The sequence below is a fragment of the Oncorhynchus mykiss genome, chromosome 12, assembly GCF_057628025.1.
Source record: "Oncorhynchus mykiss isolate SJ-2025 chromosome 12, ASM5762802v1, whole genome shotgun sequence".
Lineage (NCBI taxonomy): Eukaryota > Metazoa > Chordata > Actinopteri > Salmoniformes > Salmonidae > Oncorhynchus > Oncorhynchus mykiss.
Genome location: NC_143033.1, coordinates 87,001,071 through 87,018,093, shown reverse-complemented (window position 1 = coordinate 87,018,093; position 17,023 = coordinate 87,001,071). Strand labels below are relative to the sequence as shown.

The window sequence follows — 17,023 nt, the reverse complement described above, 5'->3', positions numbered from 1 at the left end:
GAATTTGTATTCGTGGTCCTGGCAACTGGGCCTTTTTTGGAACAGCATTATTTTTGTCTTACTGAGATTTAATGATGGCCCAGATCTGACATAATCTGTGCAGAAGATCTAGGTGCTGCTGTAGGCCCTCCTTGGTTGGGGACAGAAGAACCAGATCATCAGTAAAGAGTAGACATTTTTGACTTCAGATTTTAGTAAGGTGAGGCCGGGTGCTGCACTGTTCTAGTGCCCTTGCTAATTCATTGATATATATGTTGAAGAGGGTGGGGCTCAAGCTGCATCCCTGTCTCACCCCACGGCCCTGTGGAAAGAAATGTGTGTGTTATTTACAATTTTAACTGCACACTTGTTGTTTGTGCACATGGATTTTATAATATCGTATGTTTTTCCCCCAATTTCTATAGAAGACCCTCATGCCAAATTGAGTCAGAAGCTTTTTTGAAATCAACAAAGCATAAAAAGACTTTGCCTTTTGTTTTGGTTTGTTTGTTTGTCAATTAGGGTGTACAGGGTGAATACGTGGTCTGTCGTACGGTAATTTGGTAAAAAGCCAATTTGACATTTGCTCAGTACATTGTTTTCACTGAGGAAATGTACAAGTCTGCTGTTAATGATAATACAGAGGATTTTCCCAAGGTTGCTGTTGACGCGTATCCCACCGTAGTTATTAGGGTCAAATTTTCCTTTACTTTTGTGAATTGGGGTGATATTGCAGAAGATGCCAAGAGTTTGATGTTAAAGAGTTTTAAAAAACGAATTGAAATTTGTGGTCTGAATATTTTATCATTTCATTTAGGTCAACATCACAGGCCTTTTTGGGTCAGAGGGTTTGTATTTTGTCCTGTAGTTCATTGTAGCTCTCTCTAACTCTGTCTCTGTCTCTCTCACCAATATCGCACTTCTCTAATTTCATCCTCGGGAACGTCAAACTCAATCCTATTTCCCTGCCTTCTCAATTAATGATTCATATTTTATCCCATTACATTAGTCAAGGAAATCCAGTTTCTGCCTGCCTAATATGCTTGCTGTATGCAGGGAGTCATCTATCGGCACTGCCTTACCTTTTAACAGTCGGAATTCCATCTGAATGCATGGGTTTGTTATTAGTTTAGGCTGGGGTGTTACCAAGGAGATGGAATAGCATGAAGCTGCTTTTTCTATTCTCCAATGTCTGCCTATCTCCTCTACTGTGTTGCTTCTCTCGGTCACGTACCAGTCCTGGAGGTCTGAGGAGAGCTCTGTGGCGATTTCTGATTGGTGCTGTAGGGCAGAAAGCTGAATGTTATGGTATCGGCTAGCCAATAGTTCAGTTGTGAAAAGAAATGTTGAATGTGTTCCAATCTGGCTCGTATAGTATTAAGTGGAGGAATGTGTCATAGATAGAAAACCTACTAGTGCTTCTACAGTTAGCTTGCATACGGGATAGTAGCTACATTGAATAGAGCTGAAATGCTACCTGAATCACAATGAAGACAACATCACAGAGAGGAATGGTTTCGCAACATTTCAATTTATCCTCAAAATAAATAAATTAATCCATGTGAGTCAGTCACAGCCAATCTCTTCATATCAACACAATAAAGCCACTACTTAATACAGTGTTCTTCCTGTCAGTGGTCAAGTAACCAGAGTGGAGGAAACTGGAGGAACCAATTGGTGCAGCAATGGGCTTTTAGTGGCGTGGACAGGCACGTTGTAACAGGGTGCTGAATTCCCTCGTTAAGTGCCAGTGTGGGTGGCACTAATGAGACGCAGTGGAGACTTGATTTGATCCCCACAAATAGCTTAACAACTGACTAATGTCTATTATGTTAGATCATATACACTGAGTGTACAAAACATTAGGAACACCTTCCTAATATTGAGCCTTTTGACATCAGAACAGCCTCAATTCATTGGGGCATGGACTCAGTCCATGGTGATGCTGGCCCATGTTGACTCCAATGCTCTAATGCTTTGACACAATTGTGTCAAGTTGGCTGGATGTCCTTTGGATGGTGGACCATTCTTGATACACATGGGAAACTGTTGAGTGTGAAAAAATCCAGCAGCATTGTAGTTTTTGACTCAAACCGGTATGCATGGCACCTACTACCATACCCCGTTCAAAGGCACTTAAACCTTTTGTCTTGCCCATTCACCCTCTGAATGGCCCACATACACAATACATGTCTCAAGGATTAAAAATCCTTCTTTAACCTGTCTCCTCCCCTTCAGCTACACTGATTGAAGTGGATTTAACAGGTGACATCAATAAGGGATCATAGCTTTCACCTGGATTCACCTGGTCAGTCTGTCATGGAAAGAGCAGGTGTTCCTAATGTTTTTTTACACTCAGTGTATTTTGGGATGGCTCTATGCAGAGAGGCAGAGAGAGAGACTGCCACTCAAGTTTTCTCTCTGTGTGTGGAGGATCAGAGGGGGTTTATATGAATCAGAATTGGCTTGTGGGTTGACTGGGTTGCATGGTGTTGATTTTCCCTGACCAAATGTTGAACAACAATGACCTGGTGTTTCTGGTGGGCTGAGCTATATTAGCCCGGTCAATAGCCTGGTAACTTACACATACCATCACACAATAACTGCATGCTGATTTAATTAGGGTTGCTGTTTGGGCAGACCTGCAGTAATTACTATCTGCTGCCAGCGTGGGAGTTCACCTCGCACAGAGACACACACAGAGACATACAGGTTTAGCACACACAGAGACACACACAGAGACATACACGTTTAACACGCGCAGAGACACACACACATCCTTCACACACACATACACCTCTCACACACACTGAACAACTCTCCATACCAAATGTATTTAATATTGTCTGCTTAAACTGGAACATAGTGGATGCACAGTAACATGCTATACATGACTCCAGAGGTTTGGCTCTGCGCTTCACAGCACTGTATGGGTTTTGACAGACAACCGTTCTGAACTTGAGCATCTGTAAATTCCGATGAATCTATGTATTTTGAAAGATGAGACGTTGAGGATTATAATAAATACCACTTTGATGTCATCGAAGCAAGCCAAAGACTCGTGAGTCCAAATGTGCACTTCATAAAAAACTCATGTCATATACAGTGTCGATGTTTCTGATCACTATGTTTGATGTACAGTTACAATATGAGATGGTGTTCTACCCTGGGTTGTCCTGAACAGAATGAACCTGTTTGTTGTATTATGATGAACATTTTCCGAATCTGAATGAACTCGTGACTCCGTTCTATGCACACCGTACGACCTGCTTTTCTAATAGCATTGTGAAAGCCTAACACCGTAAGATTGTAGTTTATCATTTAGCTGGTCATGTTGGCAATAGAACAAGCTTTCAAATCATGCCCACCTGACCCAGATTGCGATTTTATAATGGACCGTTACTGGTTGCGTGAACAACAACAGTAGTTAAAGGCAGGGATGCAGAGCTGTGTTCCAACGTGCTCTATTTCCTCAACGACACTGCTAGGAGAGCTCAAATAAAACACCTTATAGTTGAAGACACTTTGAGTGTGTTGAAATGACTTGGGAACTGTGCCCACACTGGAGGGGTGTGTGGCCACTTGAAGACACCAGCTAGTCCTCTCACTCAAACCCTTGTCATATTTTTGTGTTATGTTGCACCTACACCACATTTTCCAGAAATATTCTTATCATGTTACTGAATGTATCCAGAGTTTTTTTTTCGATTTCGTTATTGACAAATGCTGTGAAAAGTATAGTTAACGTAAAATGCACATGAAATCAACAGTGTAACGTTTGGATTCAGTCTTGTGTCAGGTGAACTAAACTCAGCAAAAAAAGAAACGTCCCTTTTTTCAGGATACTGTCTTTCAAAGATAAATCGTAAAATCCAAATAGCTTCACAGATCTTGATTGTAAAGGGTTTAAACACTGTTTCCCATGCTTGTTCAATGAACCATAAACAGTTAATGAACATGCACCTGTGGAACGGGCGTTAAGAGACTAACAGCTTACAGACGGTAGGCAATTAAGGTCACAGTTATGAAAACTTAGGACACTAAAGAGGCCTTTCTACGGACTCTGAAAAACACCAAAAGAAAGATGCCCAGGGTCCCCGCTCATCTGCGTGAATGTGCCTTAGGCATGCTGCAAGGAGGCTTGAGGACTGCAGATGTGGCCAGGGCAATAAATTTCAATGTCCATACTGTGAGACGCCTAAGACAGCGTTACAAGGAGACAGGACGGACAGCTGATCGTCCTCGCAGTGGCAGACCACGTGTAACAACACCTGCACGGGATTGGTACATCCGAACATCACACCTGCGGGACAGGTACAGGATGGCAATAACAACCTCCCGAGTTACACCAGGAATGCACAATCCCTCCATCAGTGCTCAGACTGTCCACAATAGGCTGAGAGAGGCTGGACTGAGGGCCTGTTGGCCTGTTGTAAGGCAGGTCCTCACCAGACACCACCAGCAACAACGTCACCTATGGGCACAAACCCACCATCGCTGGACCAGACAGGACTGGCAATAAGTGCTCTTCACTGACGAGTCGCGGTTTGTCTCACCAGGGGTGATGGTCGGATTCACGTTTATCGTCAAAGCAATGAACATTACACCGAGGCCTGTACTCTGGAGCGGGATCGATTTGGAGGTGGAGGGTCCGTCATGGTCTGGGGCAGTTTGTCACAGCATCATCGGACTGAGCTTGTTGTCATTGCAGGCAATCTCAACGCTGTGCATTACAGGGAAGACATCCTCCTCCCTCATGTGGTACCCTTCCTGCAGGCTCATGCTGACATGACCTTCCAGCATGACAATGCCACCAGCCATACTGTTCGTTCTGTGAGTGATTTCCTGCAAGACAGAAATGTCAGTGTTCTGCCATGGTCAGCGAAGAGCCCGGATCTCAATCCCATTGAGCACATCTGGGACCTGTTGGATCGGAGGGTGGTAGGCCATGGTGAAGAGGTGGGTATTTAGGTGGAACTTAAAGATGGTGAAGACTCCATCAGGGATGGTTGTGGAGTTCCAGAGCCTCAGCACAACCCTGGAGAAGGCCCTGTTGCAGCTTGGGAAAGCTTGGGAAAACAAGGTGACCTGTTGTGATCAGGGCCAGTTCCAGGCATAAGTGACATAAACTCAGTCGGGGTCTCAATCTACTATTGTGAGTAAGCTAACATGTCAGCTAACAAATTTTAGAGTGGTAGTTAAACTAGCCAGATATCTAAACTTGTAATCGTGGTCAAATACCGACCGGGCACACAGGGCACGTGCCCAGAGGCCCTGCCCTCCAGTGGCCCCCATTAATTTTGTTAGTTATTCTCACTCAGATATCATAATAACATATTAACTTAAGTCATTACAAAATGTGTATAATTGCAGGAAAATAGCTTTAAAACTGCAAAAATGTCTCTCCAACTCATGACAAAAATGGTAGAATTGCAGTAAATTTGCTGTAAAACTGCAAAACAAATTGTTTCTGCCCCATGGAAAAATGTGTGGAATTGCATAAAAAGTTTTACTTTAAAACATACATTTCTCTCCACCATTAAGAGAGGGGCCACTAAAATGTTTTGTTGTGAGGTGGGGGGCCCAAAAGGCTTGATCTGAGTCATTTTGTTCTGTTCTCTGCTGTAGCAGCATTGATAGGAACATAAGGCTAGCAGGGTACTGATGCTTTGATCCCAAAACATTAAGCTGTCATGATTCATTACACAGAATACTACAGTACTTACTATAAAATTCTGTAGAAAACGGTATTATACTGTAGAATTCTATACTATACACTGTAGTATACCTCGATCATGTATAGTACTTACTATAGAATGTTGTAGTATACTGTAGAATACCATAGTAAATAGTAGAGTATACTACAGACCACAAAAACACTACAGTAATTACTACAGTATACTACAGTCCGCAAAAACAATTCAGTAATTACTATAATATAAACCAATATTATTTTCTTACTACAGTATTTTACTATAGTAAACTGTAAATATTAGTCATATCTGCAAAACTATAGTAAATACTAGAGTATTCACTGTAGTATATACTATAGTGAATACCACAGTAAAGTCTGCAAAAACAATACAGTGAATACATTGTTTTTCTTCATTTGGGTACATATTATGATCCAAACATTCTTTCTATCCCACTATGCCTGTAATTTATACAAATAGTATCATCATCAACAACATTTTCCTCTCTGTTGGTGAGTCTATTGGAAGTAAAGCTGCTAGACAGAAAGGACCTGTGTCTCATTGCTTTTATGTGTTTACTAGCTACTAACCTTCTCCTGAGGCACGAGAGGCGAGGCTGGACAATTCTAGCTACCAACGTTTCTGTCGACAATCAATATGCAAAGCACATCTGGGCATTTAAGGCCAAGATCTCATTTGTACCAAACACTGTACCCCTAATAATATTTGTCCACTGATTACAGCATATAATGTAATCAAGAATTACACAGCAGGGAAAATGACTGCTCCCTGAGCCTCATTTTATTGGTCATAACTCTATATTGTTTTTTGTCACAAAGAGATGAGAGAGAAGGTAGCAGAAAAACAAGAGAAACAGACAAGGCAGGAACAGTGAAGGTGGAGTGATGGGTGTTATCTATGTTTGTTCAGGCTGGTTCCGTTTTCTCCCTCCTTCCCAGGCCTTTGCTAAGTGTGTGAGAGTGTGAAATGTCCTTTAATAAGACACTGCACTGCAGGGGTGTTGCCAGGTCCCCTTAACCCCAAAATAAGATATAGAGCAAAGAAATACAAAAACAACCCAAAATATAAACTGAACAGGTAAAAACAACCACAAATATAAACTGAACAGGTAAAAACAACCCCGAATATAAACTGAAAGGGTAAAAACAACCCAGAATATGAACTGAAGGGGTAAAAACAACCCAGAATGTAAACTGAAAGGGTAAAAACAACCCCGAATATAAACTGAATTGGTAAAAACAACCCAGAATATAAACTGAAAGGGTAAAAACAACCCAGAATATAAACTGAAAGGGTAAAAACAACCCAGAATGTAAACTGAAAGGGTAAAAACAACCCAGAATGTAAACTGAAAGGGTAAAAACAACCCAGAATATAAACTGAAAGGGTAAAAACAACCCAGAATGTAAACTGAAAGGGTAAAAACAACCCAGAATGTAAACTGAAAGGGTAAAAACAACCCAGAATATAAACTGAAAGGGTAAAAACAACCCAGAATATGAACTGAAAGGGTAAAAACAACCCAGAATGTAAACTGAAGGGGTAAAAACAACCCAGAATGTAAACTGAAAGGGTAAAAACAACCCAGAATGTAAACTGAAAGGGTAAAAAAAAAACAGAATGTAAACTGAAAGAAAAGATACAACCCAGAATGTAAACTGAAAGGGTAAAAACAACCCAGAATATAAACTGAAGGGGTAAAAACAACCCAGAATGTAAACTGAAAGGGTAAAAACAACCCAGAATGTAAACTGAAAGGGTAAAAACAACCCAGAATGTAAACTGAAAGAAAAGATACAACCCAGAATGTAAACTGAAAGGGTAAAAACAACCCAGAATATAAACTGAAGGGGTAAAAACAACCCAGAATATAAACTGAAAGGGTAAAAACAACCCAGAATGTAAGCTGAAAGGGTAAATACAACCCAGAATATAAACTGAAAGGGTAAAAACAACCCAGAATATCAACTGAACAGGTAAGAACAACCCCGAATATAAACTGAACGGGTAAGAACAACCCAGAATATAAACTGAAAGGGTAAAAACAACCCAGAATATAAACTGAAAGGGTAAAAACAACCCAGAATATGAACTGAAAGGGTAAAAACAAACCAGAATATAAACTGAAAGGGTAAAAACAACCCAGAATATAAACTGAAGGGGTAAAAAACAACCCCGAATGTAAACTGAAGGGGTAAAAACAACCCAGAATGTAAACTGAAGGGGTAAAAACAACCCAGAATGTAAACTGAAAGGGTAAAAACAACCCAGAATGTAAACTGAAGTGTTAAAAACAACCCAGAATATAAACTGAAGTGGTAAAAACAACCCAGAATATAAACTGAAGGGGTAAAAACAACCCAGAATATAAACTGAAAGGGTAAAAACAACCCCGAATATAAACTGAAAGGGTAAAAACAACCCAGAATGTAAACTGAAGGGGTCAAAACAACCCAGAATGTAAACTGAAGGGGTAAAAAATAATCCAGAATATAAACTGAACGGGTAAAAACAACCCACAATGTAAACTGAAGGGGTAAAAACAACCCAGAATGTAAACTGAAGGGGTAAAAAATAATCCAGAATATAAACTGAAAGGGTAAAAACAACCCCGAATATAAACTGAAGGGGTAAAAACAACCCAGAATGTAAACTGAAAGGGTAAAAACAACCCAGAATGTAAACTGAAAGGGTAAAAACAACCCAGAATATAAACTGAACAGGTAAAAACAACCCAGAATATAAACTGAACAGGTAAAAACAACCCAGAATATAAACTGAACAGGTAAAAACAACCCAAAATGTAAACTGAAAGGGTAAAAACAACCCAGAATGTAAACTGAAGGGGTAAAAAATAATCCAGAATATAAACTGAAAGGGTAAAAACAACCCCGAATATAAACTGAAAGGGTAAAAACAACCCAGAATGTAAACTGAAGGGGTAAAAACAACCCAGAATATAAACTGAAAGGGTAAAAACAACCCAGAATGTAAACTGAAGGGGTAAAAACAACCCAGAATATAAACTGAAAGGGTAAAAACAACCCAGAATGTAAACTGAAGGGATAAAATCAACCCAGAATATAAACTGAAAGGGTAAAAACAACCCAGAATGTAAACTGAAGGGATAAAATCAACCCAGAATATAAACTGAAAGGGTAAAAACAACCCAGAATATAAACTGAAGGGGTAAAAACAACCCAGAATATAAACTGAAGGGGTAAAAAATAATCCAGAATATAAACTGAAAGGGTAAAAACAACCCAAAATGTAAACTGAAGTGGTAAAAACAACCCAGAATATAAACTGAAGTGGTAAAAACAACCCAGAATATAAACTGAAGTGGTAAAAACAACCCAGAATATAAACTGAAGTGGTAAAAACAACCCAGAATATAAACTGAAGTGGTAAAAACAACCCAGAATATAAACTGAAGGGGTAAAAACAACCCAGAATATAAACTGAAGGGGTAAAAACAACCCCGAATATAAACTGAAGGGGTAAAAACAACCCAGAATATAAACTGAAGGGGTAAAAACAACCCAGAATATAAACTGAAGTGGTAAAAACAACGCTGAATATAAACTGAAGGGGTAAAAACAACCCAGAATGTAAACTGAAAGGGTAAGAACAACCCAGAATGTAAACTGAAGGGGTAAAAACAACCCAGAATGTAAACTGAAAGGGTAAAAACAACCCAGAATGTAAACTGAAAGGGTAAAAACAACCCAGAATATAAACTGAAAGGGTAAAAACAACCCAGAATGTAAACTGAAGGGGTAAAAAATAATACAGAATATTAACTGAAAGGGTAAAAACAACCCAGAATGTAAACTGAAGGGGTAAAAACAACCCCGAATATAAACTGAAGGGGTAAAAACAACCCAGAATGTAAACTGAAGATGTAAAAACAACCCAGAATATAAACTGAAGATGTAAAAACATCCCAGAATATAAACTGAAAGTGTAAAAACAACCCAGAATGTAAACTGAAGTGGTAAAAACAACCCAGAATGTAAACTGAAGTGGTAAAAACAACCCAGAATGTAAACTGAAGTGGTAAAAACAACCCAGAATATAAACTGAAAGTGTAAAAACAACCCAGAATATAAACTGAAGTGGTAAAAACAACGCTGAATATAAACTGAAGGGGTAAAAACAACCCAGAATGTAAACTGAAAGGGTAAAAACAACCCAGAATGTAAACTGAAGGGGTAAAAACAACCCAGAATATAAACTGAAGTGGTAAAAACAACCCAGAATATAAACTGAAGTGGTAAAAACAACCCAGAATATAAACTGAAGGGGTAAAAACAACCCAGAATATAAACTGAAGTGGTACAAACAACCCAGAATATAAACTGAAGGGGTAAAAACAACCCAGAATATAAACTGAAGGGGTAAAAACAACCCCGAATATAAACTGAAGGGGTAAAAACAACCCAGAATATAAACTGAAGGGGTAAAAACAACCCAGAATATAAACTGAAAGGGTAAAAACAACCCAGAATGTAAACTGAAGGGGTAAAACAACCCAGAATGTAAACTGAAGTGGTAAAAACATCCCAGAATGTAAACTGAAGGGGTAAAAACAACCCAGAATGTAAACTTAAAGGGTAAAAACAACCCAGAATATAAACTGAAAGGGTAAAAACAACCCAGAATGTAAACTGAAAGGGTAAAAACAACCCAGAATATAAACTGAAAGGGTAAAAACAACCCAGAATATAAACTGAAAGGGTAAAAACAACCCAGAATATAAACTGAAAGGGTAAAAACAACCCAGAATATAAACTGAAAGGGTAAAAACAACCCAGAATATAAACTGAAAGGGTAAAAACAACCCAGAATGTAAACTGAAGTGGTAAAAACATCCCAGAATGTAAACTGAAGGGGTAAAAACATCCCAGAATGTAAGCTGAAAGGGTAAAAACAACCCAGAATGTAAACTGAAAGGGTAAAAACAACCCAGAATATAAACTGAAAGGGTAAAAACAACCCAGAATGTAAACTGAAGTGGTAAAAACATCCCAGAATGTAAGCTGAAAGGGTAAAAACAACCCAGAATGTAAACTGAAAGGGTAAAAACAACCCAGAATGTAAACTGAAGGGGTAAAAACAACCCAGATTGTAAACTGAAGATGTAAAAACAACCCAGAATATAAACTGAAGGGGTAAAAACAACCCAGAATGTAAACTGAAGGGGTAAAAACAACCCCGAATATAAACTGAAGGGGTAAAAACAACCCCGAATATAAACTGAAGGGGTAAAAACAACCCAGAATATAAACTGAAGTGGTAAAAACAACCCAGAATATAAACTGAAGGGGTAAAAACAACCCAGAATATAAACTGAAGGGATAAAAACAACCCAGAATATAAACTGAAGTGGTAAAAACAACGCTGAATATAAACTGAAGGGGTAAAAACAACCCAGAATGTAAACTGAAAGGGTAAAAACAACCCAGAATATAAACTGAAAGGGTAAAAACAACCCAGAATGTAAACTGAAGGGGTAAAAAATAATACAGAATATTAACTGAAAGGGTAAAAACAACCCAGAATGTAAACTGAAGGGGTAAAAACAACCCCGAATATAAACTGAAGGGGTAAAAACAACCCAGAATGTAAACTGAAGATGTAAAAACAACCCAGAATATAAACTGAAGATGTAAAAACATCCCAGAATATAAACTGAAAGTGTAAAAACAACCCAGAATGTAAACTGAAGTGGTAAAAACAACCCAGAATGTAAACTGAAGTGGTAAAAACAACCCAGAATGTAAACTGAAGTGGTAAAAACAACCCAGAATATAAACTGAAAGTGTAAAAACAACCCAGAATATAAACTGAAGTGGTAAAAACAACGCTGAATATAAACTGAAGGGGTAAAAACAACCCAGAATGTAAACTGAAAGGGTAAAAACAACCCAGAATGTAAACTGAAGGGGTAAAAACAACCCAGAATATAAACTGAAGTGGTAAAAACAACCCAGAATATAAACTGAAGTGGTAAAAACAACCCAGAATATAAACTGAAGGGGTAAAAACAACCCAGAATATAAACTGAAGTGGTACAAACAACCCAGAATATAAACTGAAGGGGTAAAAACAACCCAGAATATAAACTGAAGGGGTAAAAACAACCCCGAATATAAACTGAAGGTGTAAAAACAACCCAGAATATAAACTGAAGGGGTAAAAACAACCCAGAATATAAACTGAAAGGGTAAAAACAACCCAGAATGTAAACTGAAGGGGTAAAACAACCCAGAATGTAAACTGAAGTGGTAAAAACATCCCAGAATGTAAACTGAAGGGGTAAAAACAACCCAGAATGTAAACTTAAAGGGTAAAAACAACCCAGAATATAAACTGAAAGGGTAAAAACAACCCAGAATGTAAACTGAAAGGGTAAAAACAACCCAGAATATAAACTGAAAGGGTAAAAACAACCCAGAATATAAACTGAAAGGGTAAAAACAACCCAGAATATAAACTGAAAGGGTAAAAACAACCCAGAATATAAACTGAAAGGGTAAAAACAACCCAGAATATAAACTGAAAGGGTAAAAACAACCCAGAATGTAAACTGAAGTGGTAAAAACATCCCAGAATGTAAACTGAAGTGGTAAAAACATCCCAGAATGTAAGCTGAAAGGGTAAAAACAACCCAGAATGTAAACTGAAAGGGTAAAAACAACCCAGAATATAAACTGAAAGGGTAAAAACAACCCAGAATGTAAACTGAAGTGGTAAAAACATCCCAGAATGTAAGCTGAAAGGGTAAAAACAACCCAGAATGTAAACTGAAAGGGTAAAAACAACCCAGAATGTAAACTGAAGGGGTAAAAACAACCCAGATTGTAAACTGAAGATGTAAAAACAACCCAGAATATAAACTGAAGGGGTAAAAACAACCCAGAATGTAAACTGAAGGGGTAAAAACAACCCCGAATATAAACTGAAGGGGTAAAAACAACCCCGAATATAAACTGAAGGGGTAAAAACAACCCAGAATATAAACTGAAGTGGTAAAAACAACCCAGAATATAAACTGAAGGGGTAAAAACAACCCAGAATATAAACTGAAGGGATAAAAACAACCCAGAATATAAACTGAAGTGGTAAAAACAACGCTGAATATAAACTGAAGGGGTAAAAACAACCCAGAATGTAAACTGAAAGGGTAAAAACAACCCAGAATATAAACTGAAGTGGTAAAAACAACCCAGAATATAAACTGAAGGGGTAAAAACAACCCAGAATATAAACTGAAGGGATAAAAACAACCCAGAATATAAACTGAAGTGGTAAAAACAACCCAGAATATAAACTGAAGTGGTAAAAACAACCCAGAATATAAACTGAAGTGGTAAAAACAACCCAGAATATAAACTGAAGTGGTAAAAACAACCCAGAATATAAACTGAAGTGCTAAAAACAACCCAGAATATAAACTGAAGTGGTAAAAACAACCCAGAATATAAACTGAAGGGGTAAAAACAACCCAGAATATAAACTGAAGGGATAAAAACAACCCAGAATATAAACTGAAGTGGTAAAAACAACCCAGAATATAAACTGAAGTGGTAAAAACAACCCAGAATATAAACTGAAGTGGTAAAAACAACCCAGAATATAAACTGAAGTGGTAAAAACAACCCAGAATATATACTGAAGTGGTAAAAACAACCCAGAATATAAACTGAAGTGCTAAAAACAACCCAGAATATAAACTGAAGTGGTAAAAACAACCCAGAATATAAACTGAAGGGGTAAAAACAACCCAGAATATAAACTGAAGGGATAAAAACAACCCAGAATATAAACTGAAGTGGTAAAAACAACCCAGAATATAAACTGAAGTGGTAAAAACAACCCAGAATATAAACTGAAGTGGTAAAAACAACCCAGAATATAAACTGAAGTGGTAAAAACAACCCAGAATATAAACTGAAGTGGTAAAAACAACCCAGAATATAAACTGAAGTGGTAAAAACAACCCAGAATATAAACTGAAGGAGTAAAAACAACCCAGAATATAAACTGAAGGGATAAAAACAACCCAGAATGTAAACTGAAGTGTTAAAAACAACCCAGAATATAAACTGAAGTGGTAAAAACAACCCAGAATATAAACTGAAGTGGTAAAAACAACCCAGAATATAAACTGAAGTGGTAAAAACAACCCAGAATGTAAACTGAAGGGGTAAAAAGAGACGATGCCCTAAGGAGGAGAAGAGAAAATAATCTGACATGACAGGGAGTTGACTGTCTTTTTGACGAATGTATATCTCTGCTAATTGCATCATGTTGAGTTGTCAAGTAAGTGCCATTGAGTTAATAATAGATTAAATCATAGTGTAAATTCACCTGATGCAGCCTACTTGATGGAGGCAGGGAGGGAGCATCTGGGTAAATGATGTTGAGATTAATGAAGATGTTTTAATTCCATCAGATTTAATTAGTGTTCTGCATAAACCACAGCGTTTACACTTAGCTAACAGGCCAGACTTCATCTCAGCCTCTGACTGAGATATCAATTACCACAGCCTTTGGGATGCACCTGCACTAATAAGGTGGCTTTGATCAGACAGACAAAGAAATGCACTCACTCTTGCATACAGGTACAGCAGAGGAGACAGAGCATGTTTGACCCACTACCTACCTCTGAAGACACATCCACTAGACCACCTTTACTCCACACACACAAATGCATACAAAGCTCTCCCTCGCCCTCCATTTGGCATATCTGATCATAATTATATCCTCCTGATTCCTGCTTACAAGCAAAAACTAAAGCAGGAAGTACCAGTGACTCGCTCAATACGGAAGTAGTCAGATGAAGCAGATGCTACGCTACAGGACTGTTTTGCTAACACAGACTGGAATATGTACTGGGATTCATCCAATGGCATCGAGGAGTATACCACCTCACCTCAGGCTTTCGACTCTGTCAATCACCATATTCTTATCGGCAGACTCAGTAGCCTCGGTTTTTCTAATGACTGCCTTGCCTGGTTCACCAACTACTTTTGCAGACAGAGTTCAGTGTGTCAAATCGGAGGGCATGTTGTCCGGTCCTCTGGCAGTCTCTATGGGGGTGCCACAGGGTTCAATTCTCGGGCCGACTCTTTTCTCTGTATATATCAATGATGTTGCTCTTGCTGCGGGCTCTTGCTGTGATCCACCTCTACGCAGACGACGCCATTCTGTATACTTCCGGCCCTTCCTTGGACACTGTGCTATCTAACCTCCAAACAAGCTTCAATGCCATACAACACTCCTTCCGTGGCCTCCAACTGCTCTTAAACGCTAGTAAAACCAAATGCATGCTTTTCAACCATTCGCTGCCTGCACCCGCACACCCGACTAGCATCACCACCCTGGATGGTTCCGACCTAGAATATGTGGATATCTATAAGTACCTAGGAGTCTTGCTAGACTGTAAACTCTTCTTCCAGACTCATATCAAACATATCCAATCTAAAATCAAATCTAGAGTCAGCTTTCTATTCCGCAACAAAGCCTCGTTCACTCACGCCGCCAAACTTACCCGAGTAAAACTGACTCTCCTACCGATCCTCGACTTCGGCAAACTGGATGCAGTTTATCACAGTGCCATCCGTTTTGTTACTAAAGCACCTTATACCACCCACCACTGTGACCTGTATGCTCTAGTCGGCTGGCCCTCGCTACATATTCGTCGCCAGACCCACTGGCTCCAGGTCATCTACAAGTCCATGCTAGGTAAAGCTCCGCCTTATCTCAGTTCACTGGTCACGATGGCAACACCCACCCGTAGCACGCGCTCCAGCAGGTGTATCTCACTGATCATCCCTAAAGCCAACACCTCATTTGGCCGCCTTTCGTTCCAGTTCTCTGCTGCCTGTGACTGGAACGAATTGCAAAAATCGCTGAAGTTGGAGACTTTTATCTCCCTCACCAACTTCAAACATCTGCTATCTGAGCAGCTAACCGATCGCTGCAGCTGTACATAGTCCATCAGTAAATAGCCCACCCAATTTTTTATATTTATTCACTTTTCTTCTCTTTTGCACACCAGTATCTCTACCTGTACATGACCATCTGATCATTTATCACTCCAGTGTTAATCTGCAAAATTATAATTATTCGCCTACCTCCTCTTGCCTTTTGCACACAATGTATATAGACTCTTTTTTTTCTACTGTGTTATTGACTTGTTCATTGTTTACTCCATGTGTAACTCTGTGTTGTCTGTTCACACTGCTATGCTTTATCTTGGCCAGGTCGCAGTTGTAGCCTAGCCTACCTGGTTAAATAAAGGTGAAATAAAAAAAATAAAAAAATAAAAAGTAATCGGGTTCATCAATAATCGCACCGACGACGTCATCCCCACAGTGACCATACGTACATATCCCAACCAGAAGCCATGGATTACAGGCAACATCCGCATCGAGCTAAAGGCTAGAGCTGCCGCTTTCAAGGAGTGGGACACTAATCTGGACGCTTATAAGAAATCCCGCTATGCCCTCAGACGAACCATCAAACAAGCAAAGCGTCAATACAAAATGAAGATGGAATCCTACTACACCTGCTTTGATGCTCGTCGGATGTGACAGGGCTTGAAAACTATTATGGAATACAAAGGGAAACCGAGACACAAGCTGCCCAGTGACGTGAGCCTACACTGAAGCATGCACGAGAGCACCAGCTGTTCTAGACGACTGTGTGACAACGCTCTCGTAGCCGATGTGAGCAAGACCTTTAAACAGGTCAACATTCACAAAGCCGCAGGGCCAGACAGATTACCAGGACAAAGCCATATCTCAGACTGGCCAATAAAACGAAACGATTAAGATGGGCAAAATGACACAGACGCTGGACAGAGATATGGCTTTTTCTTTGCAACTCTGCCTAGAAGGCCAGCATCCCGGAGTCGCTTCTTCACTGTTGACGTTGAGACTGATGTTTTGCGGGTACTATTTAATGAAGCTGCCAGTTGAGGACTTGTGAGGCATCTGTTTCTCAAACTAGACACTCTAATGTACTTGTCCTCTTGCTCAGTTGGCACCGGGACCTCACATTCCTCTTTATATTCTGGTTAGAGCAAGTTTGCACTGTTCTGTGAAGGGAGTAGTACACAGCGTTGTACGAGATCTTCAGTTTCTTGGGAATTTCTCGCATGGAATAGCCTTCATTTCTCAGAACAAGAATAGACTGATGAGTTTCAGAAGAAAGTTTCTGACCATTTTGAGCCTGTAATCGAACCCACAAACGCTGATGCTCCAGATACTCAACTAGCCTAAAGAAGGCCCGTTTTATTGCTTCTTTAATCAGAACAA

At 39.4% G+C, this 17,023-nt stretch overlaps 1 protein-coding gene across 1 annotated transcript in view; it reads left to right on the top strand.

Annotated features, from left to right (window-relative positions):
* The window catches only part of kcnt2b (potassium sodium-activated channel subfamily T member 2b), a 95,091-nt gene that overhangs the window by 56,802 nt on the left and 21,266 nt on the right, over window positions 1–17,023 (top strand). The gene's annotated exons all lie outside the window — the stretch shown is intronic.